Source organism: Scyliorhinus canicula, chromosome 1 (assembly GCF_902713615.1).
Source record: "Scyliorhinus canicula chromosome 1, sScyCan1.1, whole genome shotgun sequence".
Taxonomy (NCBI): domain Eukaryota; kingdom Metazoa; phylum Chordata; class Chondrichthyes; order Carcharhiniformes; family Scyliorhinidae; genus Scyliorhinus; species Scyliorhinus canicula.
In genome coordinates, this window is record NC_052146.1 from 19,721,541 (window position 1) to 19,740,242 (window position 18,702).

An 18,702-nucleotide genomic window follows, 5' to 3' on the forward strand; every position below is an offset into this window, starting at 1 on the left:
AGCTCATCATCGCTGATGGTTTGTCCCGCTCATTGCCTGGGCGATCGGCAAATTGAATCACAGGTGCAGCTGTGTGCTAGCACCCTCCCGGTGCAGCGTGACATGCACCACCTCGCCAATGGCTGGCAGAAAGGGCAATGCCCTCAATTTTACAATGTGAAGGACGACCTGACGGCGATTGATGGTATCCTCCTCAAGCTGGACCGCATTGTCATTCCACTCAGTCTCCAGAGCTTGGTGCTCTGCCAAATCCATGAGGGACACCTGGGCATCGAGAAGTGCAGACGCAGAGCCAGGCAGGCAGTCTACTGGCCCGGTATTAGCAAGGACATCTTGAACATTGTCCTCAACTGTGTGACCTGTCAATGCTTCCACCCAGCGCAGAGCAAGGAGACACTCCAGCAGTATGAAATCGAGACCTCCCCGTGGTCCAAGGTTGGCATCGACCTCTTTCGTGCGAATGGTCGTGACTACGTGTTGATTGTTGACTATTTCTCTAATTACCCTGAAGTCGTGAAGCTCTCAGACCTCACATCTCGGATCGTCATCAAGGCCTGTAAGGAGACGTTCTCCAGGCATGGTATCCCACACTGTCATGAGTGATAATGGCCCGTGCTTCAACAGCCACGAGTGGTCTATATTTGCCAAGTCATACCATTTCAAACATGTCACTTCCAGCCCACACTATCTGCAGTCCAATGGGAAGGTTGAAAAAGGGGTGCACATTGTGAAACAGCTCATCTGCAAGGCCGCAGATTCTGCTTCTGACATCTACCTCGCACTGCTTGCATACAGGGCGACTCCACTGTCCACTAGCATGTCGCCGGCTCAACTCCTGATGAACAGGGACCGACGGACAACACTTCCAACCATACACTTGCCCAACGGATCAACCTGGGGTGCAGCAAACCAGCAAAAGCAGGGCTCTGATGCTCATGCCACCGATTTACCCGTGTTATCCCCGGCAGACACTGTCAGGATCAAGATACCGGATGGTGGCTAGTCTGCTCCAGCTGTCGTCGTTCGACAGGCTGCGCCCCGCTCGTATGTTGTACGTATGGCTGATGGTTCTGTTGTGCGATGAAACAGACGGGCACTACGCAATGTTGCCTGCCCGCTTCCGCTTTCTGCTCTGTTTCCAACCGTTGTTTTGCCATCTCAAACTACGAGGCCACCAATCAGGCTTCCATCCCGCCTGCCAAGGCGCCGTCGTCCCCACCACCACCTCTCTGGCGGTCGACAAGGATCAGACACAAGCCCCAGAGACTGGACTTATGAACATTTGTTTTGTTTGCTATGTTCTGTTTTCTCACATTAGACAGCTGTCTTCACATGTAAATACATTGACATATGCCATCGCTTGTAAATATGTTAATATAAGCCACCACATGTAAGTATGTTCCCATACGCCAACAAAACATTTTTAAAAAGGGAGATGTCAAGATATGCAGACATGCAGATAATGATATACAGACAGGCAGCTAATGAACACAGAGAACAGGACATGACCAATGTGCAGGCAGGACACTCAGGGGTGGTAGCTTACTATAAAAGGCACAAAGTGCTCTAACTCTGCCTCTTTCCACTGATGAACATCTAGAGAGTGAGTCAGGGTGTATGTACAGTATCACACCTCCAGCACGTGGCGAAGAGCTAGTCTGGTTCAGTCAGACAGAGTAACCACACTTAGGTTGCAGAGAGGCGAACTCATAGAGAACTGTGCTAACCGTGCTACTGGTTCAATAAATCAGATTGAACTAACTTCAAGGTCTGGAGTATCTTTTTGGTTAAAGCTGCAAGCAGTTGACTTCCGGTTGCGGCAACGAGTGAGTGAGCCGCACATTTGGTGGCTCTCACTCCGGTGGGATTTGAGGACCTGGTTCCCCGGTTTTGCGGGACTGTGGAGCACTGGAAAGGCAGCCACGGATTTGCTGAGGAGTGGGTAGAGCTGTATGGAACCGCGGGAGGGCAGAAAGCAGCGAAAACGGGAGAGGAAGGGACAAAGGCAAGGTGCAGGGGAAGCTGACCCGGGAGCCAAGATGGCGGACCTACGGACCTCGGACCCAGCGATCCAGCAAGCGCTGGAAAACATGCTGCAGGTGATAAAAAGCAGTTTTGAGTTGTTGAAGCGGGATAACTTGGACCCATTTCAGAAGGCAGTGGATCAGCTGAACCAGAGGCTGGATGCCCAGGGCGAAGAAGTTAAGGAGCTGGGAGAGTCGGTGGAGGAGCAGGCAGACACGTAGACGATTGCTGCGCTAGAAGTCGATGGGGTAAAGGAGAGATAGAGAAGACTGCTGGACAGAGTCGAGGAGCTGGAACATAGAGCCTGCAGACAAAATCTGAGGATCATCGGCCTCCCGTAGGGGGCTGAGGGAGCTGATGCCGCAGCGTTTGTGGCTGACCTGAGGGGGGCTGAAGCCTTTCCGCGACGGCCGGAGCTGGAGGGGGCACACAGAGTACAGGCAAGACAGATGCGTCCGGGGGGGGTTTCTTCCCCCCGCCCCCCTGTCCGTCTGTCCGTCCGATCAGGTTCCACAGGTTTGTGGAGAAGGAGCGGGTGCTGCGGTGGGCAAAGAGCGCTAAGAGCAGCACGTGGAACAAGTGTTCTTCGCATTTACCAGGACCTAAGCCAGGAGGTGGCTCGGCGGCGAGCAGCCTTTAAACAAGTTAAGGAGGTGTTATTCAAAAAGCACGTGAAGTTTGGTCTGCTCTTCCCGGCCCGTCATTGGGCTACGCATCAGGGCCAACACCACTACTTCTCCGAGCCCGAAGAAGCGATGGACTTTGCGAAGGATCAGGGGCTGGTCCCGAAAAAAGGACCCACGGATGCAAGCTAGGGTCTGAGAATTACCGTACTGTGCCTGAACTGCTGGTGACTGTTTACTGTTTTAAAGGTGCCATGTGGTGTATTTTTTGTGGGCAGTTTTTCCCTGGGGGGGGGGGGGGGGGGAGGGGAGGGTATGGTCTTTTTCCTGTTTTTGTTTCTTTTTTTTCCCGCTTTTTTTGTTCTTTCTGCTGTTTTTGTTGGGCTCTCTGTCTACCTTCTCTTCTGTCTACCTTTTGTTGGGCTCTCTGAGTGCGCTGGAGCCGGTATTGTAACAAAGGGGTGGCCGGTCAGCAATGGGGATTAAAGATGTTGGTTGGGGGCTTTTGTTTCATTTATGTCTATGGTTTTTATGTTTGTTTCGGTTGGGTGGTGTACGGGTACTGGGTGGTGTATGGGTACTGGGTGGTGTACGGGTACTGGGTGATGTACGGGTACTGGGTGATGTACAGGTACTGGGTGGTGTACGGGTACTGGGTGGTGTACGGGTACTGGGTGGTGTACGGGTACTGGGTGATGTACGGGTACTGGGTGGTGTACGGGTACTGGGTGGTGTACGGGTACTGGGTGGTGTACGGGTACTGGGTGGTGTACGGGTACTGGGTGATGTACGGGTACTGGGTGGTGTACGGGTACTGGGTGGTGTATGGGTACTGGGTGGTGTATGGGTACTGGGTGGTGTACGGGTACTGGGTGATGTACGGGTACTGGGTGGTATACGGGTACTGGGTGGTGTACGGGTACTGGGTGGTGTACGGGTACTGGGTGGTGTGCGGGTACTGGGTGGTGTACGGGTACTGGGTGATGTACGGGTACTGGGTTATTGCGGGGTTATTTTATTTATGCTCAGAAAGGGACAGGGGTTAACACTTTTCTGTGCACACAGCTGGAACTGTATTGTACCTGGAGCAGCCTCGCGGTGCTGTTTGATGTTTACATCTTGTTTGATCTTTCCCATCTTAGTGAGACTGCTCCAGTGGGTCGGAGTGGGGGATGGTGTGCTGGGGAGTGGGGAGATGAGGTCGGGGAAACAATGGGAGTGAGACAAGTGGGCGCCGGAGCGATGAGTCACCGGGCTAGCAGATTGGCTAGTCAAGGGAGTCAGGTGGAGGGGGGGAGAATACAGCCAATGGATGGCAGGGGTGGGGTTACCGGGGGATGTTGCTAGGAGGGGGGAGGGGGGGGTGCTATTCTGCTGACGTGTGGGGGATCTGAAGTAGGTAATGGAAAGGAGGTCGGGGGTGGAGGCGGCCAAGAGGCGAGCCAAGAATGGCGTGGCGTACGGATCGGGGGCGGGCCCGAGAAAGGTTATGGCTGACCGGGGTGGGGCGGGGGGAGGTGGGTTGTACCCCCCAACCAGGCTGATCACCTGGAATGTCAGGGGACTAAATGGGCCAGTTAAAAGGGCACGTGTGTTCGCGCATTTGCGGGCTCTGGAGGCGGACGTAATTATGTTGCAGGAGACACATCTGAAAGTGTCTGACCAGACTAGGCTAAGGAAGGGCTGGATTAGTCAGGTCTTCCACTCGGACTTGGACTCGAAGTCCAGAGGGGTGGCAATTATGATCAACAAGCGGGTTCAATTTGAGGCGGAGTGCATAGCCGCAGACAGGGGGGGCAAATACCTGATGGTAAGGGGCAGACTGGAGGGGAGAAGAGTGGTGCTGGTGAATATATATGCTCCGGACTGGGACGCCATTGACTTTATCAAAAGAGTGCTGGGGAAGATCCCGACCTAGACTCACGTAGGTTGATAATGGGCGGGGACTTTAATACGGTCCTTGACCCGGGGGTGGACCGGTCGTGTCCCAGAACGGGTAGACTCCCAGCAATGGCAAGGGAGCTGAAAGGGTTTATGGAGCAAATGGGGACAGTGGACCCCTGGAGAGCCAGACAGCCGACGGGAAGGGGCTACTCGTTTTACTCGCACGTCCATAAAGTATATTCTAGGATTGATTTCTTTATCTCGAGCAGGGACTGTGTAGGGGAGGTAAAGAATACGGAATATTCGGCAATCACTATCTCGGACCATGCCCCGCACTGGGTGGACCTGCAGGTTGGGGGGGGCGGGGGGGGGGGGGGGGGGGCGTGAATTACCAACGCCCGCAATGGAGGTTAGACGTAGGATTGTTGTCAGAGGAGGGGATATGTGAGAGACTTCGGAAGTGTATGCAAAACTACTTGCAGGTGAACGATACGGGGGAGGTTTCAGCAGCGACCCTGTGGGAGGCGTTGAAGGCAGTAGTGAGGGGGGAGCTGATCTCAATTCGGGCTCACAGGGTCAGGGCGGACAGAGCAGAAATGGACAGATTGGTTAGGGAAATTTGTCGGATAGACGAGGAGCATGCGGGGTCCCCGGGGGAGGACCTACTCTGGGAGAGACAGAGATTACAGGCGGAACTGGGGGTGCTATCCACGAGTAGGGCCGTAGAACAACTTAGGAAGGCGAGGGGAGTGGTGTATGAGCACGGGGAGAAGGCCAGCAGATTGCTAGCGCAGCAACTCAGGAAGAGGGAGGCGGCCAGGGAAATAAGTAGAGTGATGGATGGGGAGGGGTGCAGAGTGGAGGACCCAGCAGGACTGAATAAGGTATTCCGGGACTTCTATAGTAAGCTGTATACTTCAGAACCCCCTGAAGGGCCGGAGGAGATGAAAAGGTTCCTGGACGGGCTAACACTCCCAAAAGTAGGCGGGGGACTAGTGGACAGGCTGGGGGCCCCGATTAGAGTGGAGGAGGTATTGGGGGGGCCTAAAGGCCATGCAGTCAGGGAAAGCCCCGGGGCCGGATGGATACCCAGTAGAGTTTTATAAGAAGTTCTTGGAGTTAGTTGGACCGGTCTTGATGAGGGTTTTTAATGAGGCAAGGGACAGAGGGACCCTGCCGCCGCCGATGTCGCAAGCTACCATCTCGCTGATATTGAAGTGGGATAAAGATCCGGAGGCGTGCGGGTCCTACAGGCCAATCTCCCTGATCAATGTAGATGCCAAGCTCCTGGCAAAGGTCCTGGCAAAGGTCCTGACGATTAGAATTGAGGACTGTGTACCGGAGGTGGTTGGGGACGATCAGACAGGGTTTGTGAAAGGCAGGCAGCTGACAGCTAACTTGAGAAGATTGCTTAATATGATCATGATGCCCCCGACGGGCAAGGAGGTGGAGGTAGTGGTGGCAATGGATGCCGAGAAGGCCTTTGATCGGGTGGAGTGGGGCTATCTGTGGGAGGTGCTCGGACGGTTTGGGTTCAGGGAGTGTCTGGTTAATTGGGTCAGACTATTGTACCAGGCCCCAAAAGCTAGCGTCAGGACGAACAGGGTAATGTCAGATTATTTCAGACTACATCGCGGGACCAGACAGGGATGCCCACTCTCCCCGTTGCTGTTCGCGCTGGCCATAGAGCCGTTGGCGATTGCGTTGAGAGCTGCAAAGCGATGGAAGGGAATGACCAGGGGTGGGGTGGAACATAGGGTCTCTCTCTATGCGGACGACCTGCTCCTGTACGTGTCGGACCCACTGGCGGGGATGGAAAATATACTGGAAACACTGAGGAAGTTCGGCCGGTTTTCAGGGTACAAATTAAATATGGCCAAGAGTGAGATGTTTGGGGTGCCATTTAGGCTGGTTGAGGAAAGTTTCCGGTATTTGGGAATCCAGGTGGCACAAGACTGGGGCAGGCTGCACAAGTTAAATTTGACCAGGGTGGTGGAACAAATGAAGAGGGAGTTTCGGAGATGGGATGCACTCCCGCTGTCACTGGCGGGGAGGGTGCAGACTGTAAAGATGACAATCCTCCCTAGATTCCTGTTCATCTTTCAGTGCCTCCCGATCTTTATCCCACAGTCCTTCTTCAGAAGGATTGGCAAAATCATCATGAGCTTTGTCTGGGCGGGAAAATCCCCGCGGGTGAAGAAGGCGATGCTTGAGAGGAGCCGCAGCGAGGGAGGACTGGCATTGCCGAGTCTGATCAACCACTACTGGGCGGCTAACATAGCCATGATAAGGAAGTGGATGGTGGGTACGGGGTCTATCTGGGAGCGGGTGGAGAGGAGAGGGTAGAGTCTCGGATATTTACAAGGTGCTCATGAAGGGGGAAGAGTCCCAGACGGAGGAACTAAAACTCAAATGGGAGGAGGAGCTAGGCGGGGAAATGGAGGACGGGCTGTGGGCAGAAGCCCTGAGTAGGGTAAACTCAACCGCAACATGTGCCAGGCTCGGCCTGATTCGTTCACCGGGCCCACATGACGGTAACTTGGATGAAAAAATTCTTTGGGGTAGAGGACAAGTGCGCTAGGTGCGCGGGAGGACCAGCGAACCACGTTCACATGTTTTGGGCATGTCCTAAGATTAGGGAGTACTGGGAGGGATTTGCAGGGATCATGTCCCGGGTGCTAAAAACAAGGGTGGTGATGAGTCCAGGGGTGGCAATTTTCAGGGTTTCGGAAGACCCGGGAGTCCAGGGGGAGAAAGAGGCCGATGTTCTGGCCTTTGCTTCCCTAATAGCCCGGCGGTGAATACTGCTGGCATGGAGTGACTCAAAACCCCCGAAGACCGAGCTATGGCTTTCAGACATATCAAGTTTTCTGGATATGGAAAAAATTAAGTTCGCCTTGAGGGGATCTGTAGTGGAGTTCGCCTGAAGGTGGCAACCATTCATCGACGTCTTCGCGGGAGAGTGAGCATCAGCAGAAGGGGGAGGGGGGGAGATTAGAGTAGAGTAAGAGGGATAAATAGGCGGATAGCGTCTATGGGAGAGGAGAGGGCTTGTGCAGTATGGTTTGATTGAAGTATTGATTTTACATTGATGTTTGCATATTTTTGCTTTTTTTTGTTATCTGTAACTGTTTACAATGCCGAAAAATACCTCAATAAAATTGTTTGTTAAAAAAAAATGAAATTGGAAAAAATGAATTGGGTACTCTAAATTTATTTTGTTGCTCCAGAATTGAAGAACGTTTCTGGGAGAGAATGTTTTGTTTTAGAAATTTAGAAACCCAATTATTTTTTTCTCCAATGAAGGGGCAATTTAGCATGGCCAATCCACCTAACCTGCACACCTTTGGGTTGTGGGGGTGAAACCCACGCAGACATGGGGAGAATGTGCAAACTCCACACGGACAGTGACCCAGGGCTGGGATTCGAACCCGGGTCCTCAGCGCCACAGTCCCAGTGCTAACCACTGCGCCACAGCTGCCCTTCTGGGAGAGAATGTTAACATAAAACTCCTTCGTGATCGCTATGTGTCAGAGTTAAATTGCTTTAAAATGATATCCCATAGAGTGTGCTTTTGGAGCGAAATAGGTTTAGATTTGAAAAGTCTGCAACTCATCACTGACAGGCGGCTATGAGGAGCACGAGATTGCTCGGGAGCATTGACATGATTTCTTACTCCACTGGACTAAAAATGCATGTTGCCTAACTGCAAATCAGCTAAGGTTGCTAACTGAAAACAATCTTACCGTTTAATTAGTCAAAGTGCATGAATTCATAGCAACGAGTGGGCCATCAGAATTTCCAAAACTGCATCCAGTTAGACCACCGTGAACCCTAAACATTCGCAGTAGGGTAGCCTCCTTTCTGCACTCTAAGATTCTATGGACGCAATCCAATGGCCACGCTCTGCCTAAAAAGCAGCTCGCCACGGCGCAGCGTGACTGGTAAATCTGGAGATCCTGCTCCCGGGATCTAGTCGGCTCGCAACACCTCCCGAGATCCAACTCAATCGCGCGAAACGTAGTGGTGTGAATCCCACCCATTGTGACCAGGATCACTTTTTGGCTAATCTGCATATTAGAGTGAGAGAGCTAGTCTCACTCGAATGTGCACATTCCTGAGGTACCTGAGGCTTTGGGATTCACCCCCTTCGCCGCAGAGACCTCAGGTGAGGGCCGTTCGCACTGATTCCCACAATCGGGGACTAGATGGAACGGCACACGTGGGGGTCCGCTGAGGGGAATGGAGGCCCCCTTTGGACAGGATGGTGCCCTGGCATGGATGATGCCACCTGGGCTCTCTGGCAGTGCCACCCTGGCAGTGTTCCCCACTGAGATTTCTTGGCCCTTGCTATGGGACTTTGTTCCCATTTAATTGAATTGATCACTATTCTATTGGTGCGTTGCAGGGCTCAGAGCAGTGATCTTGGCCAGTTTAACAGTCACAATGAAGGCAGGGGGTGGCACAAACAATGGGTAATGTTAATACATGGGTGGTGTCAGCGTAGCAGCAGTATAGAGATTATACCAGGTGTGAGGAAATTTATTGGAAAATACTAGCCTATTTTAATTCGTGTCAGCTTTCATATGAAGAATAAATGAATGTTTTAAATACAGGCCATAACTTGTACTGTCAAGTGCACTTTTCCCTTTTCCTGAAGACATTACCACATGTTGAGGGGCTGCAGTCTCCTCCAAAACTCAAGTCAACCAAACTTAATTTGAGAGCCATGATGTGGAGATGCCGGCGTTGGACTGGGGTGAGCACAGTAAGAAGTCTTAACAACGCCAGGTTAAAGTCCAACAAGTTTGTTTCAAATCACTAGCTTTCGGAGCACTGCTTCCTCAGGTGAATCAATTAATTTCAGAGAATAGACAATAAACACAAATATTCAACTATTTCAGGCTTGGAGCTGAGCAAAATGCTTACGTTGAAGATACATTTAGATTTCCAGACAGAAGTTTCCAGGTACTGATTAGATGCCGAACTCCTAGTTGGATTTCTTCCTCCCTTGCTCAGGGCACTGAGGTCGACTGTAGCTGGCCAGCTAATTCAGCACAAACGAGTGAGCAAACTTGGGATCTTCCTGTTCTGTATAACTCAGTTCCACACATAATAATAATAATTTTTATTACTGTCACAAATAGGCTTATATTAATACTGCAATGAAGTTACTGTGAAAATCCCCTAATCGCCGCACTCTGGTGCCTGTTCGGGTACAAAGAACAAAGAACAAAGAAAAGTACAGCACAGGAACAGGCCCTTCGGCTCTCCAAGCCTGTGCCGACCATGCTGCCGTCTAAACTAAATTATTCTACACTTCCTGGGTCAATATCCCTCTATTCCCATCCTATTCATGTATTTGTCAAGATGCCCCTTAAACATCACTATCATCCCTGCTTCCACCACCTCCTCTGGCAGCGAGTTCCTGGCACCCACTACCCTCTGTGTATAAAACTTGCCTCGTGCATCTCCTCTAAACCTTGCCCCTCACACCTTAAACCTATGCCCACTAGTCATTGACCCCTCCACCCTGGGAAAAAGTCTCTGATTATCCACCCTGTCAATGCCCCTCATAATTTGTAGACAAACACTGAGGGAGAATTCAGAATGCCCAATTCACCTAACAAGCACGTCTTTCGGGACTTGTGGGAAGAAACCGGAGCACCCGGAGGAAACCCAGGCAGACACAGGGAGAACGTGCAGACTCTGCACAGACAGTGACCCAAGCCGGGAATCGATCCTGGATCCCTGGCACTGTTGAGCAACAGTGCTAACCATTGTGCTACCGTGCCACTCACTGATGGTCCATATATAGCAAAACAGCCGTCAGGGAATTAACGGGTTTATAGAAAGATTAAAAACCTCACCCAACCTCTCGAGCAACGTCCTGCTCTGTGTCCCAGCCTGGTCATGGGAAAGGAATGAGAGAGTTTTCTCTGAGGGCAGATTTCTCTCTGGCTGGCCTCACAGCCGTTATGAAAGCAAGGGCATATGGGATACATTTCTGTTAGCACAATGGTGGGCAAGAACAAAAGAAACGAAAGAACTGACCACATGACTGGGGTCGACACAAGTAGCTTTTAAACCACAAACAGAGCAAACAATTAAACCCCGTGGCGTTAACATGGGAACAGTCCTTAAAAATGATTCGTTTAGCACCAGGAGAAAGTTTGTACTGTTTTCACCACACATTTTGTGCCAGGGTCATTGGGAGGCCGTGCTTTTGTTGACCAGAGGGCTGGTGCGTGCATTGTTGGTCCAGCTTGTCTGCCAGATAAAACCCAACGAGTGAGAAATAAAATGCCTGCAGATAGTTTCATAAATCACAGTGACACTGTCTTTTTTCACAAATGTGTACAAGTGACAGAGGCCATTTATCTCTGTGCCATCAACAGCAAAGCAGTGAGGAGGAATCAAGCCACAAATGAGCCAGTGGGCTAACACCCTGTAAAGGAGCATAAAAGAAAGCAGGGGACAGTTTTTCCTGCTGTGAGAAAGCAATTTTCTTCCGGCCTGACTGACCTCATCCGATTGGAAATTGAATGAGTTAATTTGTACGTTTATCAGAAGATTTGGGCACCGAATGAATTTCTTTCTTTATTGTGGATCTGTACAAAATTCATACATTACATGAGGCACATTACATTTTTTATTGAGATGCCTGGGTCAAGGTAAACATGCAACAACCTTAAGACACTGGCGATTTGTAGCATTGCTCCTTCAGAACCATGCTGCACGCTTTCATCCCAAGCGTCAGAGACTTCCATCGCTGCTGACCTGATATAGCCCAGTTTAATTGAAGACAACCCATGTCCAAGTCGGAAATGACTGGTACCTCTTCCTGACCTCGATTCCAATCGTATCCAGTTCTTGGGGACTTTATATCTGAGGCAGGTGACATGAGCAAAACAGTGCCCAACCGATGGAGGGCCAAGATATAATGCACAGGTTATTATTATTATGGAAATGAATAGGTGGGAAGTGAAGGTAAAGGAGGTTCCTCAGGATTCACCTGAGGAAGGAGCAGTGCTCCGAAAGCCAGTGATTCAAAACAAACCTGTTGGACTATAACCTGGTGTTGTTTGTTTTTTTTTATAAATTTAGTGTACCCAATCATTTTTCCAATTAAGGGGCAATTTAGAGTGGCCAATCCACCTAGCTTGCACCTTTTTGGGTTGTGGGGGCGAAACCCACGCAAACACGGGGAGAATGTGCAAACTCCACACGGACAGTGACCCAGAGCCGGGATCGAACCTGGGACCTCGGCGCCGTGAGGCAGCAGTGCTACTCACTATAACCTGGTGTTGTAAGAATTCTTACTGTGCCCACCCCAGTCCAACGCCGGCATCTCCACATCATGAATTTAAAGTTGGAACAGGTTGGAGAGGTGGGGGGTGAGTTCTTTTCCCCATTCTCAAGGTATAGAACATGGAACATAGAACATTACAGCGCAGTACGGGCCCTTCGGCCCTCGATGTTGCGCCGACCTGTGAAACCATCTGAAGCCTATCTGACCTTCACTATTCCATTTTCATCCATATGTCTATCCAGTGACCACTTAAATGCCCTTAAAGTTGGCGAGTCTACTACTGTTGCAGGCAGGGCGTTCCACACCCCTACTACTCTCTGAGTAAAGAAACTGCCTCTGACATCTGTCCTATATCTACCACCCCTCAATTTAAAGCTATGTCCCCTCGTGTTGGTCATCACCATCCGAGGAAAAAGACTCTCACTGTCCACCCTATCTAACCCTCTGACTATCTTATATGTCTCTATTAAGTCACCTCTCAGCCTTCTCCTCTCTAACGAAAACAACCTCAAGTCCCTGAGCCTTTCCTCGTAAGACCTTCCCTCCATACCAGGCAACATCCTAGTAAATCTCCTCTGAACCCTTTCCAAAGCTTCCACATCCTTCCTATAATGTGGTGACCAGAACTGCACGCAGTACTCCAGGAGCGGCTGCACCAGAGTTATGTACAGCTGCAGCATGACCTTGTGGTTCCGAAACTCAATCCCCCTACTGATAAAGGCTAGCACACCACATGCCTTCTTAACAGCCCTATTAACCTGGGTTGCAACTTTCAGGGATTTATGTACCTGGATGCCGAGATCTCTCTGTTCATCTACACTACCAAGAATCTTGCCGTTAGCCCAGTACTCTGCATTCCTGTTACTTCTTCCAAAGTGAACCACCTCACACTTTTCCGCATTAAACTCCATCTGCCACCTCTCAGCCCAGCTCTGCAACTTATCTATGTCCCTCTGTATCCTATAACATTCTTCAGCACTATCCACAACTCCACCGACCTTCGTGTCATCTGCAAATTTACTAACCCATCCTCTACACCCTCTTCCAGGTCATTTATAAAAATGACAAACAGCAGTGGCCCCAAAACAGATCCTTGCGGTACACCACTAGTAACTGAACTCCAGGATGAACATTTGCCATCAACCACCACCCTCTGTCTTCTTTCAGCTAGCCAATTACTGATCCAAACCACTAAATCACCTTCAATCCCATACTTCCTTATTTTCTGCAATAGCCTACCGTGGGGAACATAGAACATAGAACAGTACAGCACAGAACAGGCCCTTCGGCCCTCAATGTTGTGCCGAGCCATGATCACCCTACTCAAACCCACGTATCCACCCTATACCTGTAACAAAACAACCCCCCCCCCCTTAACCTTACTTTTATTAGGACACTACGGGAAATTTAGCATGGCCAATCCACCTAACCCGCACATCTTTGGACTGTGGGAGGAAACCGGAGCACCCGGAGGAAACCCACGCACACAGGGGGAGGACGTGCAGACTCCACACAGACAGTGACCCAGCCGGGAATCGAACCTGGGACCCTGGAGCTGTGAAGCATTTATGCTAACCACCATGCTACCCTGCTGAACCTTATCAAACGCCTTACTGAAATCCATATACACCACATCAACAGCTTTACCCTGTTTGGTCACCTTCTCAAAAAACTTAATAAGGTTTGTGAGGCATGACGTAAGACTGATGCACCTGCATCAGTGACCCGAGGAGTTCGACGGAAGGTGAGCATCCAGCAGAGGGCAGCAGAGCAGAGCTTCTGATTGGCTGTTCCGGGGAGATTTGCATACGTGCAGTGCGGTCAGCGTAAGTTGAAGGTGGTTTGTGAAGGGGCTGTTCTCAAGTGACAGTTTTACCCGAAACACTACTTACGTAGTGTCTCCCACCAATCCTCCTCCTCTAACCAAAAAAAAAGCTCTGTCCATTGGATTGCTAAACTAACAAGTTTTTTATTTTTTTATTTTTCAGTAGTTGGGAAGTTAGTTCAGTGGGAATGGAGGCTAGGGCAGTTGAACGTTCCTCCTGCAGAATGTGGGAGGAAAGGGTCACCTCTAGTGTCCCTTCTGACTACATCTGCGGGAAGTGCACCCAACTCCAGCTCCTCGAGAGCCGCATTAGGGACCTGGAGCTGGAGCTGGATGAACTTCGGATCATTCGGGAGGCGGAGGAGGTTATTGAGAGGAGTTATAGGGAGGTAGTCACACCTCAGGTAAAAGAAGAAAGTAGATGGGTTACCGTCAGGGGAGGGAGAGGGAACCGACAGGCAGTGCAGGGATCCCCTGTGGTCGTTCCCCTCTATAACAAGTATACCGTTTTGGATACTGTTGCGGGGGACGACTTACCAGGGGTAAGCAATAGGGCGCAGGTCTCTGGCACAGAGTCTGTCCCTGTTGCTCAGAAGGGAAGGGAGAAGAGGAACAGAGCACTTGTCATTGGGGACTCCATAGTTAGAGGTACAGACAGAAGGTTCTGTGGGAACGAAAGAGACTCACGGTTGGTGTGTTGCCTCCCAGGTGCCAGGGTTCGTGATGTCTCTGATCGTGTTTTTGGGATCCTTAAGGGGGAGAGGGAGCAGCCCCAAGTCGTGGTCCACATAGGTACCAACGACATAGGTAGGAAGAGAGATGGGGATTTGAGACAGAAATTCAGGGAGCTAGGGTGGAAGCTGAGAGCTAGAACAAACAGAGTTGTTATCTCTGGGTTGTTACCCGTGCCACGTGCTAGCGAAGTGAGAAATAAGGAGAGAGAGGAGTTGAACACGTGGCTACAGGGATGGTGCAGGAGGGAGGGTTTTGGTTTCCTGGATAATTGGGGCTCATTCTGGGGTAGGTGGGACCTCTACAAACAGGATGGTCTTCACCTGAACCAGAGGGGTACCAATATCCTGGGGGGGAGATTTGCTAGTGCTCTTCGGGGGGGTTTAAACTAATTCAGCAGGGGGATGGGAACCTAAATTGTAGTCCCAGTGTACAGGATGTTGAGAGTAGTGAGGTCAGGGATAGGGTTAAAAGTTCGAAAGAGGGCACCGGCAAGCAGGACGCTGGTTTGAAGTGTGTCTACTTCAACGCCAGGAGCATCCGGAATAAGGTGGGTGAGCTTGCAGCATGGGTTTGTACCTGGGATCTCGATGTTGTGGCGATTTCGGAGACATGGGTAGAGCAGGGACAGGAATGGTTGTTGCAGGTTCCAGGATTTAGATGTTTCTGTAAGAACAGAGAAGATGGTAAAAGAGGGGGGGGTGTGGCATTGTTAATCAAGGAAAGTATTACGGCGGTAGAAAGGACGCTTGAGGACTCGTCTACTGAGGCAGTATGGGCCGAGGTTAGGAACAGTAGAGGAGAGGTCACCCTGTTGGGAGTTGTCTATAGACCTCCGAATAGTCCCAGAGATGTAGAGGAAAGGATTGGAAAGATGATTCTTGACAGGAGCGAGAGTAACAGGGTAGTTGTTATGGGGGACTTTAACTTTCCAAATATTGACTGGAAATACTATAGTTCGAGTACTATAGATGGGTCAGTTTTTGTGCAGTGTGTGCAGGAAGGTTTTCTGACACAGTATGTAGACAGGCCAACAAGGGGCGAGGCCACATTGGATTTGGTACTGGGTAATGAACCCGGCCAGGTGTTAGATTTAGATGTAGGTGAGCACTTTGGTGATAGTGATCACAACTCGGTTATGTTTACTTTAGCAATGGGCAGGGATAGGTTTATACCGCAAGGCAAGAATTATAGCTGGGGGAAAGGCAATTATGATGCTATTCGGCAAGATTTAGGAGGTATAGGATGGGGAAGGAAACTGCAGGGGATGGGTACAATCAAAATGTGGAGCTTTTTCAAGGAACAGCTACTGCGTGTCCTTGATAAGTATGTACCTGTCAGGCAGGGAGGAAGTTGTCGAGCAAGGGAGCCGTGGTTTACTAAGGAAGTTGAAGCACTTGTCAAGAGGAAGAAGAAGGCTTATGTTAGGATGAGACATGAAGGCTCAGTTAGGGCACTTGAGAGTTACAAGTTAGCCAGGAAGGACCTAAAGGGAGAGTTAAGAAGAGCGAGGAGAGGACACGAAAAGTCGTTGGCGGATAGGATCAAGGAAAACCCTAAGGCTTTCTATAGGTATATCAGGAACAAAAGAATGACTCGAGTAAGATTAGGGCCAATCAAGGATAGTAGTGGAAAGTTGTGTGTGGAATCAGAGGAGATAGGGGAAGCATTAAATGGATATTTTTCGTCAGTGTTTACACTGGAGAAAGACAATGTTGTCGAGGAGAACACTCAGGTTCAGTCGACCAGGCTAGATGGAATTGAGGTTCAAAAGGAGGAGGTGTTAGCAATTTTAGAAAATGTCAAAATAGATAAGTCCCCTGGGCCAGATGGGATTTATCCTAGGATTCTCTGGGAAGCCAGGGAGGAGATTGCAGAGCCTTTGTCCTTGATCTTTATGTCGTCTTTGTTGACAGGAATAGTGCCGGAAGACTGGAGGATAGCAAATGTTGTCCCCTTGTTCAAGAAGGGGAGTAGAGACAACCCTGGTAATTATAGACCTGTGAGTCTTACTTCGGTTGTGGGTAAAATGTTGGAAAAGGTTATAAGAGATAGGGTTTATAATCATCTTGAGAAGAACAAGTTGATTAGCGATACTCAACACGGTTTTGTGAAGGGTAGGTCATGCCTCACAAACCTTATTGAGTTTTTTGAGAAGGTGACCAAACAGGTGGATGAGGGTAAAGCTGTTGATGTGGTGTATATGGATTTCAGTAAGGCGTTTGATAAGGTTCCCCACGGTAGGCTATTGCAGAAAATAAGGAAGTATGGAATTGAAGGTGATTTAGCGGTTTGGATCAGTAATTGGCTAGCTGAAAGAAGACAGAGGGTGGTGGTTGATGGCAAATGTTCATCCTGGAGTTCAGTTACAAGTGGTGTACCGCAAGGATCTGTTTTGGGGCCACTGCTGTTTGTCATTTTTATAAATGACCTGGAAGAGGGTGTAGAAGGATGGGTTAGTAAATTTGCAGATGACACGAAGGTCGGTGGAGTTGTGGATAGTGCTGAAGGATGTTATAGGATACAGAGGGACATAGATAAGCTGCAGAGCTGGGCTGAGAGGTGGCAGATGGAGTTTAATGCGGAAAAGTGTGAGGTGGTTCACTTTGGAAGGAGTAACAGGAATGCAGAGTACTGGGCTAATGGCAAGATTCTTGGTAGTGTAGATGAACAGAGAGATCTCGGCATCCAGGTACATAAATCCCTGAAAGTTGCCACCCAGGTTAATAGGGCTGTTAAGAAGGCATATGGTGTGCTAGCCTTTATAAGCAGGGGGATTGAGTTTCGGAACCACAAGGTCATGCTGCAGCTCTGGTACATAACTCTGGTGCGGCCACACCTGGAGTACTGCGTGCAGTTCTGGTCACCACATTATAGGAAGGATGTGGAAGCTTTGGAAAGGGTTCAGAGGAGATTTACTAGGATGTTGCCTGGTATGGAGGGAAGGTCTTACGAGGAAAGGCTCAGGGAATTGAGGTTGTTTTCGTTAGAGAGGAGAAGGCTGAGAGGTGACTTAATAGAGACATATAAGATAGTCAGAGGGTTAGATAGGGTGGACAGTGAGAGTCTTTTTCCTCGGATGGTGATGACCAACACGAGGGGACATAGCTTTAAATTGAGGGGTGAGAGATATAGGACAGATGTCAGAGGCAGTTTCTTTACTCAGAGAGTAGTAGGGGTGTGGAACGCCCTGCCTGCAATAGTAGTAGACTCGCCAACTTTAAGGGCATTTAAGTGGTCACTGGATAGACATATGGATGAAAATGGAATAGTGTAGGTCAGATAGGCTTCAGATGGTTTCACAGGTCGGCGCAACATCGAGGGCCGAAGGGCCCGTACTGCGCTGTAGTGTTCTATGTTCTATGTTCTATGTTCTATGACCTACCCTGTTTTTAACTTGGCTGCTTAATTCAGTTGGTTCGAGGGATTTCTGATGGAACTCTGTCTTTAGAAGAGTCTTGCTGCTTCTAAAAGCAAACAGCAAGTATGGTTGTCCAAAACCCATTTTCAAATCAGGAGGGTGGTTCGGTCGATTGTGCACCTTGTGTAGGGGTTTCACACCTGGAGAGATTGAGAGTCTTTGGGCTGGATTCTCTGTTTCAGCGGCTAAGTACCGCCGCCGCCGTGGAGACTGCGGCGTTTTACAAACCCTCCCCCATTCTGGAACCGGTGAGGGGCTAGCAGCGGCGCTGGGTAACGCTCCCGGCTCCTGCACTAAAAACGGCTGGAGAATGGCCGGGTCCATGGCCGCGCATGCGCACGGCGACGGCCTGCAGCGATCGCGCCGTAAAACATGGCGCCGGCCGTGCCTGGACCCGACCTGCCAGATAGTGCCCCCCCTGGATAACCCCTCACCACCCCGTGGCCACCCCGCACTAATTCCCCCCCACCCCTCGCAGAAGCCCCACCGGCCAGCAGCATGGCTCCTGCCCGACTGTGATGGCGCTGGACACAGTCAGCAGCTGCCACGCCGGGTTCATGACCGCTCAGATCACACATCAACCGCACGGTCAGGAACTCAGCTTATCGGGGGCAGAGCATCGGGGGAAGGCCTTCTGATGATGCCTCAACACCATTCCAACGGCGTGTACAAAGAACAAAGAACAAAGAAAATTACAGCACAGGAACAGGCCCTTCGGCCCTCCCAGCCTGCGCCGATCCAGATCCTTTATCTAAACGTGTCTCCTATTTTCCAAGGTCTACTTCCCTCTGTTCCCCGCCCGTTCATATATCTGTCTAGATGCATCTTAAATGATGCTATCGTGCCCGCCTCTACCACTACCTCTACCACCTCCGCTGGC

General features: G+C 50.3%; 1 long non-coding RNA gene across 2 annotated transcripts in view; it reads right to left on the minus strand.

The window, feature by feature from the left end:
- Window positions 1–18,702, minus strand: part of LOC119977216 — a 94,316-nt gene that overhangs the window by 63,703 nt on the left and 11,911 nt on the right. The window contains exon 1 of one of the 2 annotated variants that reach the window (XR_005463139.1): window positions 10,403–10,438. The exons of the other annotated variant lie outside the window; for it this stretch is intronic. This is a non-coding gene — a long non-coding RNA (uncharacterized LOC119977216). Of the gene's footprint in view, window positions 1–10,402; window positions 10,439–18,702 lie in introns of those variants that run through there. 2 annotated transcript variants of the gene reach the window in all.